This window comes from Anguilla rostrata, chromosome 4 (assembly GCF_018555375.3).
Source record: "Anguilla rostrata isolate EN2019 chromosome 4, ASM1855537v3, whole genome shotgun sequence".
Lineage (NCBI taxonomy): Eukaryota > Metazoa > Chordata > Actinopteri > Anguilliformes > Anguillidae > Anguilla > Anguilla rostrata.
Window position 1 is genome coordinate 14,718,244 of NC_057936.1, and position 14,386 is coordinate 14,732,629.

The 14,386-nt window shown below is 39.8% G+C and overlaps 1 protein-coding gene across 1 annotated transcript in view; it reads right to left on the reverse strand.

Moving 5' to 3' along the window:
- The window catches only part of LOC135252598 (F-box/LRR-repeat protein 7-like), a 57,452-nt gene that overhangs the window by 24,625 nt on the left and 18,441 nt on the right, over positions 1-14,386 (reverse strand). The window lies entirely within an intron of this gene.

The following is a 14,386-nucleotide window of genomic DNA, read 5'->3' on the forward strand; positions in this document are numbered from 1 at the left end:
TTTTGTTCATTTATTATTAATTTATTCTTTACTTGAGTGACACAGCTTCAAGTAAAGAATACTTCAATGCTTGTGTGCAGGATGTACAGTATGTAATTCCAACAGACTAAAGTGAGTAAAACAGGAAACTGTTCCACAACACATCCATAAACTTGCATTGCAAATTAGCAATGTATGTCTTTTTCATTGTCATATCAGTTATTTGCTTACACTATCTTAGTCCCAAAATGTGGTCTTTCACATATTATATGTGAAAGGGCACAGTTGAAAAGTGCAAAGGATTCAACAAAGCCAGATACTATACTGACAGTACAGACATTTAAATCCAAGAAAAACAAATTTGGAGTGCCAAGGTTCATGTGGTAATAATTTCCATTACAACAGCACCATGACTTCCCACCAGGTCATAAACCAAAGTGTGATGTCATCATGCCTGACAGAAACACCACAATCCAGGTGTTTCCAAACCTCAGCCTTGCTTTCATGCCTATTCAGAAATGTTCGTTCCAACAAAGTCTTCCCTCAATACAAAGTCCAGTCAAAATATTTTGCACTTCAGATGTGGGCTATTCTGGCTGAACCCTTAACGATCCTATCATCTGTGACCAGCGCAGCCCATGATGCGGAAGTCTGTCTGCTGGAGCATACACAATCTAAATAACACTAACCCAGGCCTCTCTGTAAAAGAAGGGACCAAACTCAATGTTGGCACAAATAGGTTGCATCATGCTTATTCCCAGCTCAAAGCAAATAGAACTGACAATGGGATGGGACAGCGCAAGGAACAGGTGTTGAATTCCAGTAGGCCGGCGTCATACATTACCAAGGCCACAGTAACCACAATGCACAAAACACATAACCAAATACATGAATCAGGATTTGCACATGATTGATGCTCCAAAGCCAGTGAAGTTGCTCGTATAAATATTAGATTTCTGGCTTTTCATGCTGGCCGTTCCTTGGAAAGAATAACAATGTGGTCTGGTTTCAGAATCTCTTCCAGGCCACTGGAAAAACTGCAGATTCACGTCAGTAGACTGAGATACTCTAGTTCTTAGTTAATGAGTCTCAAGACTTTGCTCTAATCCAGCAGGTCTTTTATTAGCGGATGTGTATTTGGTTGATTAAATTAATGAATAAAGGAATCACAATTTATAACCTGTAAATTTAGAAACTCTCCAAATATATACATGGATAGAATATGGCATCAGCAAGTGGTTTAGTTTTATCGTTTGGACTAACCAGAAGGCCTGGTTTGGGATACATCCTGTTAAAATACTTACAGGGTGTATTTCAAAGACTCTGTTTAGCTCTAATCTAGGATTAAATCACACATTTGGACAGGGTGATTGGCTACATATGTGATTCAGTCCTAGATCAGGGCTTAAATGGGCCTGTGAAATGCCCCCAAACACATTTAATCCCTTAGAGAGGACACATTGTGCTTGGAAAAGAAAGCATTTTCAACTGTTTTATAGCTTTTCTCAAGTCCGCTTTGAAATAAGAAACATTTGAAATCATCCGAAGGGCCAATTCTGACCGAAGTGTAATTACATGCACATAGCACCAACTCTGAATTAGTTCATGACTGCATATGGCATTCATACTCTAAGGTAACATCCTGGTGTACAAAAAGATGGCTCTTGCCCTTGTTGAAAACAGTCAATGCATGTATAGGCTAGACATTTGTATGTATAGGCTAGACAACTTTGAAACCCGAGAACAGTGGCTTTACATATCTGACTATGACAAAATATTCTGATTTTATGGCAGTTTGATATAAAAAAAAGTGTCATTGGGTCCTTTAAAATGAGATTTTTGGAATGGTGTGACTTTTAATTTTTCATTTTCAGCCAAGTGGGGTTATAACCAGACCCTGGCAGGAATGCGTATATTAATATGGTCCAAGCCTCGTAATCTTTCACCTCAGAAATTTGATTATAAGAGTCAAAACTATAGTGACTACAGTAAGACCGTCAATACCACCTTGCCTGTTAGTTACCATTTTAAGACAAAAGTAACTTGCACAGTGTTCCATCTCCAAAGTAATTTGCTGAATTCATTCAGGAACTACAGAGTAAGCTATTGTAAATATAACCAACAGGAGTGTAAAGTGGAGATTAGAGTCTAGCTCTTATAATAAACGGTTACATGATGTTCAAATCCCAGAGAAGAAACAGCTGTACTCTTGAGTGAGGTGCTGTGGCATAAATGGGCAAGATTAGTATGAAATGAGGAATCTGTGAAAAAGGGGTTCACTCCCAGCTCTCTGCTCATACACTGAGCTCCCATGACCTTGTGAACTGTAGTAGAGGAAGATGATGGAGAGAACAGCAACAGTAGCAGCTCTGATAGGCTTGACAGCAATTTACCCCTACAGTCTCTCTCTTACTCTGAGGCAGTGCTCGTGTAGCCTGCTACACCCCCTCCAACAAACTCTTTATCCCTGCCAAAGGTCACAGCAATGTCATTTAAACCACTTCAGCCTGTTAGATGGGGTCCGGTGCACCGTCTGTCTTCTGTTTTTAAATACCATAAGCAGGCACATGTAGCCTAGAGTATACCTTAAGCTCTGCACACTTGTGGCAAGAAGCACGACAGCTTGAGTGCAGGGTTATGATTTTCCTTAAGGACACATTAAGGGAACACAGGAAATATTCAGTTACATTTTTTTTCAACTTCAGCAGAATTTCAGTGCTGTACACTCTTTCTAGCTCAAAAGGCAAGGGAATTGGGGGAAGGACACAGATAAGTGATGGAAGGGAAGGAGAGGAGACTCCAGCATGGAGGGGACTCCAGCTGGGGTCTGAGCAATGAGCACCCTTTTCCAGTGCCGCTTTCACGTCGAATAAATGCAGTTTCCTGAGAAAGGAAGTTCTATACAATGTATATCACTCAAAAACACCCTTTGGGACAGATCAGTATTACTTAACACGTCCCTCGGTGTCAGTACTCATAAGTGTGTGAGTGTAAGTACGTGTGTGTGTTTTCTTGCGGAAGAGGAATGATTGCTCCTACCAGCTCAAAGCACAGGCAAGTCTCATAGATTATCTGCTCCAGCATTGACACAACGCATGTACATGTCAGCAGCACCCGGTCCTGATCAGCGGTGCAGGACTCTACAGAAAAAAAGTCATCTTTCACGCTGCTCTTCAAAATTAATTTCCCCAACATGTGTTAAATCACAACCAACTACATAACATAAGCCCACCTGTGTGTCCCACAAAAGTCAAACATTGTGTTGGGGGTTTGTAGCACAGATGCCTACAAGAAACCTCCCTTGAAAAACAATAGGGCTTCCTCCTCCAGACTAACTGCTCTTCCCATTCAGTACATTTCAAAGCAGCTGGCAAGGGCAGAACAAATGGGGGAGGGGGTGGGGCCTGGGTTGAATCTACTGGCACTACTGGGAGGGTTTCAGAAAGGCTCTGAAAACAGACCCAATGCATTAGTGCAAAGCCTATCAAGCATCTGTGTTATTTTTTAATTAAGTGAGGCTCAGTCATACAGTCACATCAGAATGTAGAAAAATAATCTGTTCTACATTATTAAAGGTATACTACGCAGGTTTTTTGCGACCATTCGAGACTTTGTGTTTGTCTCCTATGTCCTCAAACCCACCCACACCTCCGTTGAGGACACACCCTTGAGCACTACAAGCAAAATGTCAAGTGAAGAGGTGAGGTGGACAGAGATACTGAAAACAGCATTTTTAGCAGAATGATACCATACAGGTAGTCTTTGTTTGCAACTTTGCTAGCTTTGTTAGTGAAGTTGACAACATGTACCTAGATAGCATGCTATTCAGTTCCCGATTGAAATAAATGCTGATGACTTACCTAGCTAGCTAAGCTGCAACTATAAGATGTGAGAACATTAAGATGTTTGCAGGGATGTTACTTTGTGTATAGTTTCATACAGCTTGAAGTGGAAATGGAGCGCAGTGTTATTCTTAGTGGTCTTTCTAGAACAGTAGATATGTCAGGAGTATGGTCATGCATTCCTGAAGAAAGATGTGTTGGAGTCAAGGGAAGGACAGTTCTCTAGCTCTGTTGATTCTTTCCACACACCCCTGATACTTGCATTCGATTTCTTGGAGCTGACTGAGAGCACTTTCTCAAATTTCCACATTCAGCTCTTCGCTGTCTGATCAGTATTTCAGTGTTCACATATTTCTGCTTTCACAGAACAGAACAGAATGCCAGATACAAGATTCACCGCTTCACATGCTCCATACTCCTGACAAAATAACTCAACCTCAAAAGCAATAAGCAATCCAAACTACTTGTCATCATTTTCACGTAATGAAGGGGAGAGCACAACCAGAGGTTTAAAAGTCCTAATCCATTCATCCAGCTGCAGCCATGTTATTCTCAAAGTGTTTTTCCTTAAACCCTCTTCCTCTTTTTAATGCTATCCTTCCAGTCCTGGTCCTAAAAAAGACAAAAACCACAGTCTGTACTCCAGGAAAATACATACTGGGTCTCTCTTAAAGACTTCTAAAGTGTCTCATAACTGCTGCGGATCAAAAGCTTGGTCCCATTGCACCAAGAATTTAATAAAGGCATTGTTAAAAACAGGAATTGGGATTAGCATATTTAGACATTTTAGACATTGGAAAACATGTAAGTAAAATTAGCATTGTTGAGCTGTTGAGCATCTTCAGGCCAAATGTGCAAATTGTACTTGTCCATATTCTTTGAGTACTCTTTCATATTCTTTGACAATCAGGGCACCAACTGTGTGCAATGCTATTTGCACAGTTGTGTCTAATCTGTGACATATCTGATCATCTGATTTGAAGCAGTGTTTTTACTGAAGTCTCACAACTGCAAGTTCATCTGGACAACCCTGGCCCTGCCAAAGTAAACTTAACTGGTGCAGGCTTTCCCAGACCAAGGTTTAACCTTCATTATGGGTCTTACACCCCACCCTAAAGGAGAAATTTTCAGCGCTCAGCCGGAGTCTGATTCAGGGAGAGATGACCTGTCCTCTATGGCAATAAAATAGAAATCAAATCTAATTATGACTATAACATTAATACATTTCCTGTTCCCCAGTTTCTCAACCACTGTTGCAATGCTGTGCACAGCCCATGCTTTACTGCTGAAAATGTACAGGGGTGAAACACGAGTCCACTGCTGTAATTTTTTTTTTTACAGAAAACCAAAGCACCCCCCCCATATGCTTTTCTAAAACAAAAAATGTAACAAAGGTTAGTTTTACCATTTGCATTTGGCCTGCATAATTCTGTGTTTGTGTCTTTGGCATTATGAACACACCAACAGCACTGCAGAAATACTGAGCAGCCACCTCTTGTTAAAAAGATTTCTTGTGCAGAGAATTCACGCCCTGCATGTCATAGATGTCATCGCACGACACATGGAAAAGGGGGGTGGCTGCTGAATGCTCCGGAGAAAAGTAACAACAAATAAAAACACGACTATTTCCCCAACGGACAGATAATTAAAGAGAAACTGCGGCGAATCTGAGTGCCGATTTTAGAGAAATAAGGAGCGGGAGTGCTTTCCATCAGTTCTGTTGAACGCCCTTTATATGATGTCGGGGAGCACAAATTCCACCACACTGATGCATACAGGAGGAGTCCGAATGAAGGCTTGCTGATTTCATTCGTTTTGTTTTTCGTCTGTCTCCAACAGCCTTGAGATAGAACAAGAAGTGGTCAGAGAGTGCGTCCAAAAAATATACCACTTGTGACTGCAGCTCTGACCTTCACATTAAAGAATGCCATACCTCACATGACTCTACTTGGTGGCTGTAAATACATCAGTGCATACTGATGTGCTCGAAGGACCACAGTAACTGTACAATTTGCCCTTTTAAACTTCTTGACTATTTTTTTTTTTTCATTGTCCATTGTCACAAGCTGTAAATAGCTATAATTAACTTTTGGGTGAGCTGTTAGCTTCGGGAAGCCCAAAGGGAGTGGCGGGTTCATGCCTGCATTGCATGAGTTCACCTGCCCTTTGGCACCGAGGACCTGAAAATGTTAATGACCCTCTCATTTAGTGCTGACTGCACTCAGGTTGTGTTGGTGGGCTCCCAGTTCAGGAGATATGGGAACACTGCCACCACCATGGCATGCACGATAGTGTGTAGACCGTGTCACGATTAGTAAAAAAAAAAAAAAAAGGGGGTGTTGGAGCTGTAGTGGTTCCAGACCATGTAATTACTCCCACTTAACTAGTATAAAGTGATCTTTGTCAAAACAAAGAGCAGGGAATTATGGCCAAGCCGGCTGCCAGCCACTGTTCGATTTCATCCAGGTCGTCCCCCTCCACAATCACGGACATAGATGTCTATTGCCCGAGGCAGAAATCCTAGAATACTTCAGTCTGGGGCACCATAACCTCACACAGGACACAGAGTCAACGCTACTGCCTGCAGTTTGGAAATCCAATATTGCTCATTAGAGGAATTAAAAATATGCATACCAAACAGGATATTGAAGTCAGGATGTGATATTTACCAGGAATCGACCAACATCTTCTCTGTTGCATGGTATTAAAAACGCAATCAACCTCTATCTTCATTATTCTTCTGTTATTTATGCCATTTCCTCCCTACCTACTATAACTTGTATTTACAAATGTGTATGTCAAGACACATTTTGAAATGTGGAAAAAACATTGAATTTTATGCGCAAAGCTTCCATTTTCAGGCTTAGTATATCCAAACATCTAAAGCTTTCAATAGTGGACATACTACTTGCCTTGGTTTATCGCATAAACCTTATTGATGATAAAAAGTACTTTGTGTACTCCCAGGTGTTAAACCTTGGATTTTTGATAATATCTTAAAATCTTGAGATCTCAGGCAATCTCTGCGGCACGTGTTGATTTAGAAACAACATCACAAAAATCACATGATCTCAGCTTGTCTCCCTAAGTGTTCTTAGGAAATGCGACACTCCACTCAATAGAAGAAAGAAGACTAACGGGCACTATTTTCAACAGTGCCTTGAGATCCATAACAGAATGACAGCTGGAACTAAAGTGCTTGTTTACTTTCTTGAAAAGAGATTGGATCCTTGGGAATGTCTGGCCCTTCTTTTCTTAGCGAGTACAAAAAGAACCCTATGTCAATGCACAAACACACACAATGTGTAAATATGTATGTGAAACAATGTATGAGTAAGCTGCAGTTGGTTTTTCTCTTCAATGTGCTTATGGAAAAAGGACACCAGTCTATTATTGTGATGGGATCAAAGAATTGATGGCATGTTTACACAGTTGTACTTTCTATTACACAGATTACTTTCTATGGTTTAAAGGAATGCATTGGGAAGTAACTAAATTGAGAAGTTCTACACTAACATAATTGAATACTTATGATTATTAAAATGCTTTTAACTGTATTGTGGAATTTAGTCCATAAAGACATCCAAGTTATACACATTTTACAGACTTGACACACCTCAAAATAAGATTTAGCCCAATTAATGTTTTAATAACTATGATCAGAGTTTAAATATCAATGATGCAAATGATGCAAAACAGTTTAGCAATCATTGTGTCAATGATGATAGAACACACCATCTTGGTTGGCACATTACATTGACAGCATGCAGTCAGTGATGCACAGCATTTAAGACAGCTGCTGGCACAACAATCACTGGTTCTCTTCAGATGAACCTGTTCTGAGCAGGCTGAGGTATGCACAGGCTGTCTTGTAGTGTTCAGCCATGTACAATGGGGATTAAAGCACCATATGCTGCTTTGGAGATGCAAAGAACAAGGGCTACTAATTACTTCCAGCAGAGATACCAAGCCAAGCAAACCTAATCTGACCTAGCACTGATAAAATCAATCCCTTTTCTTTCTTTTTTTGCCTCTCTCCTAGTTGCAGCTAAAAAACAACCAATCAAACAAGACACTGCAGATCAAAGCACTCCTTTAGTACAGAAGGTTCAGCAGTTTTTTTTATTTCCTCTGGCCATATGCAAATTTATGGAGATGAAAACAAATTTTAGGGTGGCTGACACTGCGGTTAAACTAAAGACCCAAATATTAATGTCAGTTCTATCCTCTTAATTTTAGGATGACTGCATCCCATTATTAAACTCAATAAATAGGATAATATGTTTAAAAAATAGGATGAATACTTTGTATACCATTACTTTCACAAAATGCAGCCTGAAGTGATTAAAATGCATGTTGCTCTGTCGTAAGATAATGTGTATCAAGTGAGGTGGTAGAGAAGTATGTCCAAACTTCTGGTCAATGCTAGTGTTTCTTATAACTCACTGCACCGCTGTGCTACCCTAATTTGCCGTCAGTTACTCAAAATAAAAGACTTTCACTCACCAAAATAATAATAAAAAAGCTCTAGTGGATTAGGGTCCAGGTCCAAACAGTGAAAAATGTTTACTTGTTTACACACAAGTGTGTGACTTGTTTCTGAGAGAAATGCTTAAATGCTTTGCAGTGCAGCTACAAAAAAATTAATTTCATCTTTGTGAAAAAAAAAAAAAACAGAATTTAAGAAAGCACTCAGTGGACTATAGCATAAACATAGAAGTGGAGAGAGGAGTGCTGATATTTCATTTGTTACACAAATCCCTTTAGAGGACCACTATTTCGGATCCTACACATGCCTTGGAGCACCAAACACTTTACTGTGAGTGAGGCTTAGCACTGGAAGTACAAGCGGGAGGGGGGAGGTCATGCCAATACCCACATCTTCAAGTATAGTCCCAGTTTGTCTTGTACCAGCAGTTTCCCCTCCTTGAAGAAACAGAGGTGGAGATCTGGACCCCTGCCAGAACTAACGAAGCAGAAGGCTCTATATGTCCCTTCTGCACACTGCCACTTTAGACATCGGCTCACAAGGAGTCAGGCTATTGCTCTTTTTTGGCTGTGTACTCCTTGCTCTGACATTTTTCACTTCAAATTTTTATCTCTTCTCTACTTTTTCACCCTTGTCTCTCCCTTGGACATGAATAATGGTTTAAATATCTTCTCTGTACCTGTATAACTGCGGTCTTCATTTCTTTGAGAACAAAACTTCAAATACTGTCTTGCTTTTTCTCTGTCAGCATTCATTTGGGAACCTCCCTCTCCAGGCTTATCTCCAGTTTCATTATTCATCTTTGAGAATGGATACACCACCATGCAATTGACACTATACTCATTTGTCTTCCCGCCCTTTTTTAAAATATCTTTTTGCCCTGGGTCTGAAATCCCTCCCAGTGACCTCTTCTCCCATGGTCTCTATTTCTTCTTTGCCTAGACAGGATAAAGGGTTTTAATATAAAAGTGAATTTGTATCCTTTCTCAGTCCTCTTCTGTTCTGACTCTTCCAGGTGAAGATTTGTCAGCAGCTGTGGATCCTCTGCTTGAAAGCATAGCACCTGTTTGTCTTCAGAGAGACTAACCTCAGAACCTCAGCTAGAACAATGCCGCCATCACCTCTGTTGAGCACTCCCCTAAAAAGGCTCAGATATTGTAAACATCACAGCATTTCATGCTCTTCTAACTGCATTCAACACCGTCAAATCCATTGTTTTCACCAAAGCTACAATATACAGGAATATCACAGAATAAACATAAACATTAAACTGTGTAAACTGAGATGGTATATATAATAATAATACCATTTGTTACTAGTCGATGAAAAAAAAAAAACCTTTTTATTATATTATGCATGCTCTTGACAAAAATCTCTGTTATACTTAATATTTTCACAGAGAATATGTGAAAACACTCATTTTAATGGTAAGCAGCAAGTATTGCTTGCTTTGAAAGTATCCAAAAGCCCTTTCTATCAACTCTATATATAAATAAATTATGTAGTCATTGTATGAATCCCTGTTTTTTCAACAGTGGAGCCTGTTTGCAATCAGTTGGAAAACACTACTCAAATGCATAATTTAGTGAATTCAAATATGAACAACATGAACTTTAGAGCACATGAGCGCGTAAATCTGTGGAAATGTAAAACTTAAGCATGTAAATTCATATGAGCATAAATTATGTGACTGTAGAAAATATTACATTAGAGATAAATAAAGGCAGTAAGGTCCTGGGACTATGAAGTGGATTTTCCCCTGGAAGGAGAACCTCCTGTACTACCATACTGACAGTAATTCATTGAGCCTTGCAAAGGGGCCTGCTACAATGCATGCGTGTGCTGTAAACTCGGACAGGAAGTGCAAACTGAGCGATGCTGACTGGCCTTCCTCCAGTGGTGGATGCTGCCAACCTTTGCTGGATTTGCACGTCACCAAGTGGTGTGAGTGTGCAATATCCTCCTGTGGTGGGAAGGACACACAAGCTTGACCGCTGCCTGGTGTCAAAACCTTTACAACTGGCTTGGAGACAGTTCAGGCGCTCAGTGTCCATTTCCCTCTGGCCTAGTGAATGCCGGCACATAATTATTATCTTGCTTATCTGTGCATGGACTGGACTGCCGAGTTAAAGGTCAGAATGGGTTTTTTTTTTCTTTTCTTTTTTTAGAAACCGTTTACCAAACCTGGCAATGTCCAACTGGAATTTCAAATCTAAAGGATGTCTGCTTGATAAGCTTTTAATAAATAAATCAGTTTTTAATAGTTATATTTTAATTTGCAAATAACTTGGCTTTGATTGAGGTTCCAACCGTTTTGACATTATGGCTTCCTAATGCAAGCAAATTTATAATGCTTCTTGACACATCACAGACAAGATTAATTTAAAAAAATATAAAAATCTATCCCAAGCCAATCTTCTCAGGATTTATTTCCCTTCACATAGCTTTGGTATTCAGAAGAACCACTAAATCTGCATACATTACATTACATTTATTTGGCAGACGCTTTTATCCAAAGCGACGTACAAAAAGTGCATTTCATGGTCATAGACAACTGCTAAACACAGGTTCAGTAAGGTACAATACTTATTTTGTACAGCTATTTCTAGCCAAGAACACAGTTTAGTTCACACAGTGAACATAAGCATATGCATATGCATATTCATAAGCAATCTAGACTAAATGCCTCAGGCTACATAGCCCTTTTGGAACTATTGTTGGGTATATACTCTGAGCTAAAAAACGTGACAGGACCAGTGCCAGAAGCATGTCCATTGCAATCATTTCCGTGTCTAAAAGCCTGTGAGAGCACGGCCAACTCCCCCTCTCCCTCCCGCTCAGACACCTGCCCTGCCAAAGACAGCCATTCAAAGGCAGACTATGATTCAGCACTGAGGTCATTGTTAATAGTCTGAGGATGGAGACGTTACTTGGAGGCTGTGCTATCTCTCATGAGGCCACTGAGAGACCTAGGCAGCTTTATTGGTCCATTTGTCTTTCTGTACTTCTGTCAACATTCAAGCCTCGGCCAGTTACCCCAAGAGCCCTTATTTGTTTTCTTAAACCAAGTCACTGCATTAAATATGAGTACATTTTGTCTCCAGTATCTCTGAAAATTGTATTTTCTAATGACTAATATCTATTGCTATGTCTATCGTGGATATATATGGTTTTCCATAATGTCCTTGGAGAATCATAATTTATCATATTATGAAATAAATGAAAAAACCAGACATTAAAATTCCAAATTAAGAGATCAATTATGCTAGCAAAACATTGGACAGTGGACAGTGCTGGAACACTATTTCCAAGTGTACCTGCTGCATAAAATGAAGTTCAAATCTATGAAATACAAAAGAAGAAAAAAGAAGAACAAACTAGAAAATATGAGGGACCTGAGAAAATATGAGGTTGGAATGCCAAACGTTTGCCATACTTCTGTTATGCAGTTCTCAGTTACTACTACATTCATTCTTGGCTGTTCCACTGATTTGACATGTAGTCCAAGTCAATCTGTAAGGGAAGAGAATGTACATAAACTACCTCACCAACAAACGGATCCCATCACTTCGCACACAGCAGTGTGTTCACTGAAGAACAAGCACACTGTTCAACCAGACTCAGCAGTCCTGTGCTACAAGTTTCCTCAACCTGCTGTCTGCCCCCCAAACCCAGCAGCCTGCCACCCACCATATGACTACCACCTCCAGCTCCCTACACATAACCAGACAACCCTATTGACTAATTTGAAAAACCTGGCTCGACCGTGTCGGCCACTGTGATCCCACACCCTGAGCTAGCCTGAGGGATACTGGCTCCCCTGTTGAGTCTGGTTCTTCCCAAGGTTTCTTCCAAAAAGAAACAAACTTATATACTGCATGCGTTTATTTGTTTACTTACAAAGGAAATAGCAGCAACGTCTGTTTCTTTGTCCTTCTGATGTTGAGCTAAATATATTTTTAAAACTGAGCAAAAACTTTAAATATAAATCATTGTGTTGTTCTCTTTTTGGAACGAGTGTGAACCTGGGGTTATCCATCAGTTGACTTTATTTTTTGGTGGGGGCAATTAGAAATAAATATTAACTGCATAATAAACATAGCAGCTATAAATATGAAAGCTGAATTCACAAGTAATTCGGGATAAATTTCTGTACCATTGCACAAGGGAGCAATAGTCGAGAAAGTCAAACCATGCTAAAAGGGGACAACAGGAATGAAAGATTTCTTGGCATGCATTACAAAATAACACCAGTGGCCACCACCAAATATGTGCCAAGCAATTACACAGGCAACCACAATTATTTGTAAGGGTTAACACACTTTCCTTATCAACCTTCTTTCCAACTTCTCCCCTTTCACTGAAGATTGCCTTATCATTCTATGAAAGAGCACACTATGGCCCCCTCACATCCTGTTTCCTGTGATAATGGGGGAGGGAGGAGCATTCCCACTGCCCTGACTTTTTTTTCTAGGTTCAGTCTAAAACAGCCAAACCTCCATGAGATGATATTTACAATTTAGCAATCAAATTTTGTTGTGAGCAACTTTCTTACCACTACATACAATGAGCTCCATAATGTTTGGGACAATGATATATTTTTTTCTTTATTTGGCTTTGTACTGAAATTCTCAATTGATTAAAGTGTACATTCCCAGGTTTTATTGAAGAGTATTTTTATACACTTTGGTTTTACAATGTAGAAATTACAGCACTTTTTTATAATTAGCTTACTGTTAAAATAAAGACTAGATACTGAAAGCTCTCTTAAACCTGCACTAAAGAAGTAATTGAATACAACTGACTTATCTGAAACACCATTTGTCCCAAAAAATATAGTTCCCTGAAATGGGGAACCATGTATAAACAGTGATGTACAATAGGGAAACCAAAATGTATAAAATACCCTTTAATAAAAGCTGAAAATCTGCACTTCAACCTCCTGTGAACTGTTACTGAATAGTTTAATTACAAATCTAAAATTGTGGAGTACAGAGCCAAATCAAGAAATAATATGTTTTTGTCCCAAACATTACAGAATTCACTGTACATACACTGCATGAGCATGACCCACTACTCCATGCATCACTTCTCAGGATTTTTTTTTCATAACAATGGCAGTAAGTGTCATAGCCTTAAAACACATGAAATGCTACTTGGTCTTACATACTCTATTGTGCATATATTGTTGAATTGCATAGGCTCTATAGTTCCACAGAAAACAGGAAGAGGAGGGGCACTCTTTCTCATGGCATCAGTCTGATTCCCTGAAAGACTTACTCGTTTAAGTGGTGAACCTCAAAGGCTTTCATGTCCACTGCTGAAGATCTGACAGGAGCTGTGTGCACTAAAGCCATCATGACCACTAGGCCATGACCAAGACGGCAGGCTGCCCTCTCCAGAGCCCCCATCCAAGCCTGCCTGATACTATTGTTATTTTTGAAAGTGTGGCCCTCCCAGCTATTATTCTGGTGGCGCCTACTCCAGGAAGACAAATTATGGCATGCGCAGCACTCAGAATAGGCCAGTAATGGCTTCCCTCTGAAGGCCAGAAGTCAGGGACGTGTGACTGTGTGTGTGTGTGTGTGTGTATGTGTGTGTGTGTTATGGAAAAACAAGAAAACCTAAAGGTTAGGCTCAAAGCCTATCACTGTCAGTTCCATAAGCACTTGGCCACTTGCCTAACTTGCATTATTTTCATTTAGGATTAAATCAATTGCCAATTGCCGCCACAGTTAGAGTATTGCAGTACACATTTTGTTCTGTGCTGTCCGTAGTGCTGCGTGCACTCTTATGTGGCACCAGAAGATACATTAATTTCCTCACAACTAATGAAGATACACAGTGCAATGTTCAGTGTTAAATCAACTTTCACAGTTTATATAAGTCCACCATGGCCAGAGGTTGAATTCACACTGGACATATTACTGTGAATTCAATGCACTAAACAGGAGTTCTTTTTTTGTTGAACTGTGCCTTTGTAGCTCTGCTTCATATGCAAAATGTGAATAGTAGGCAGTATCATTTCTTGATTTCATAATTAGATGTAGCCTTAGTAAATAAGATGTTAATTTCA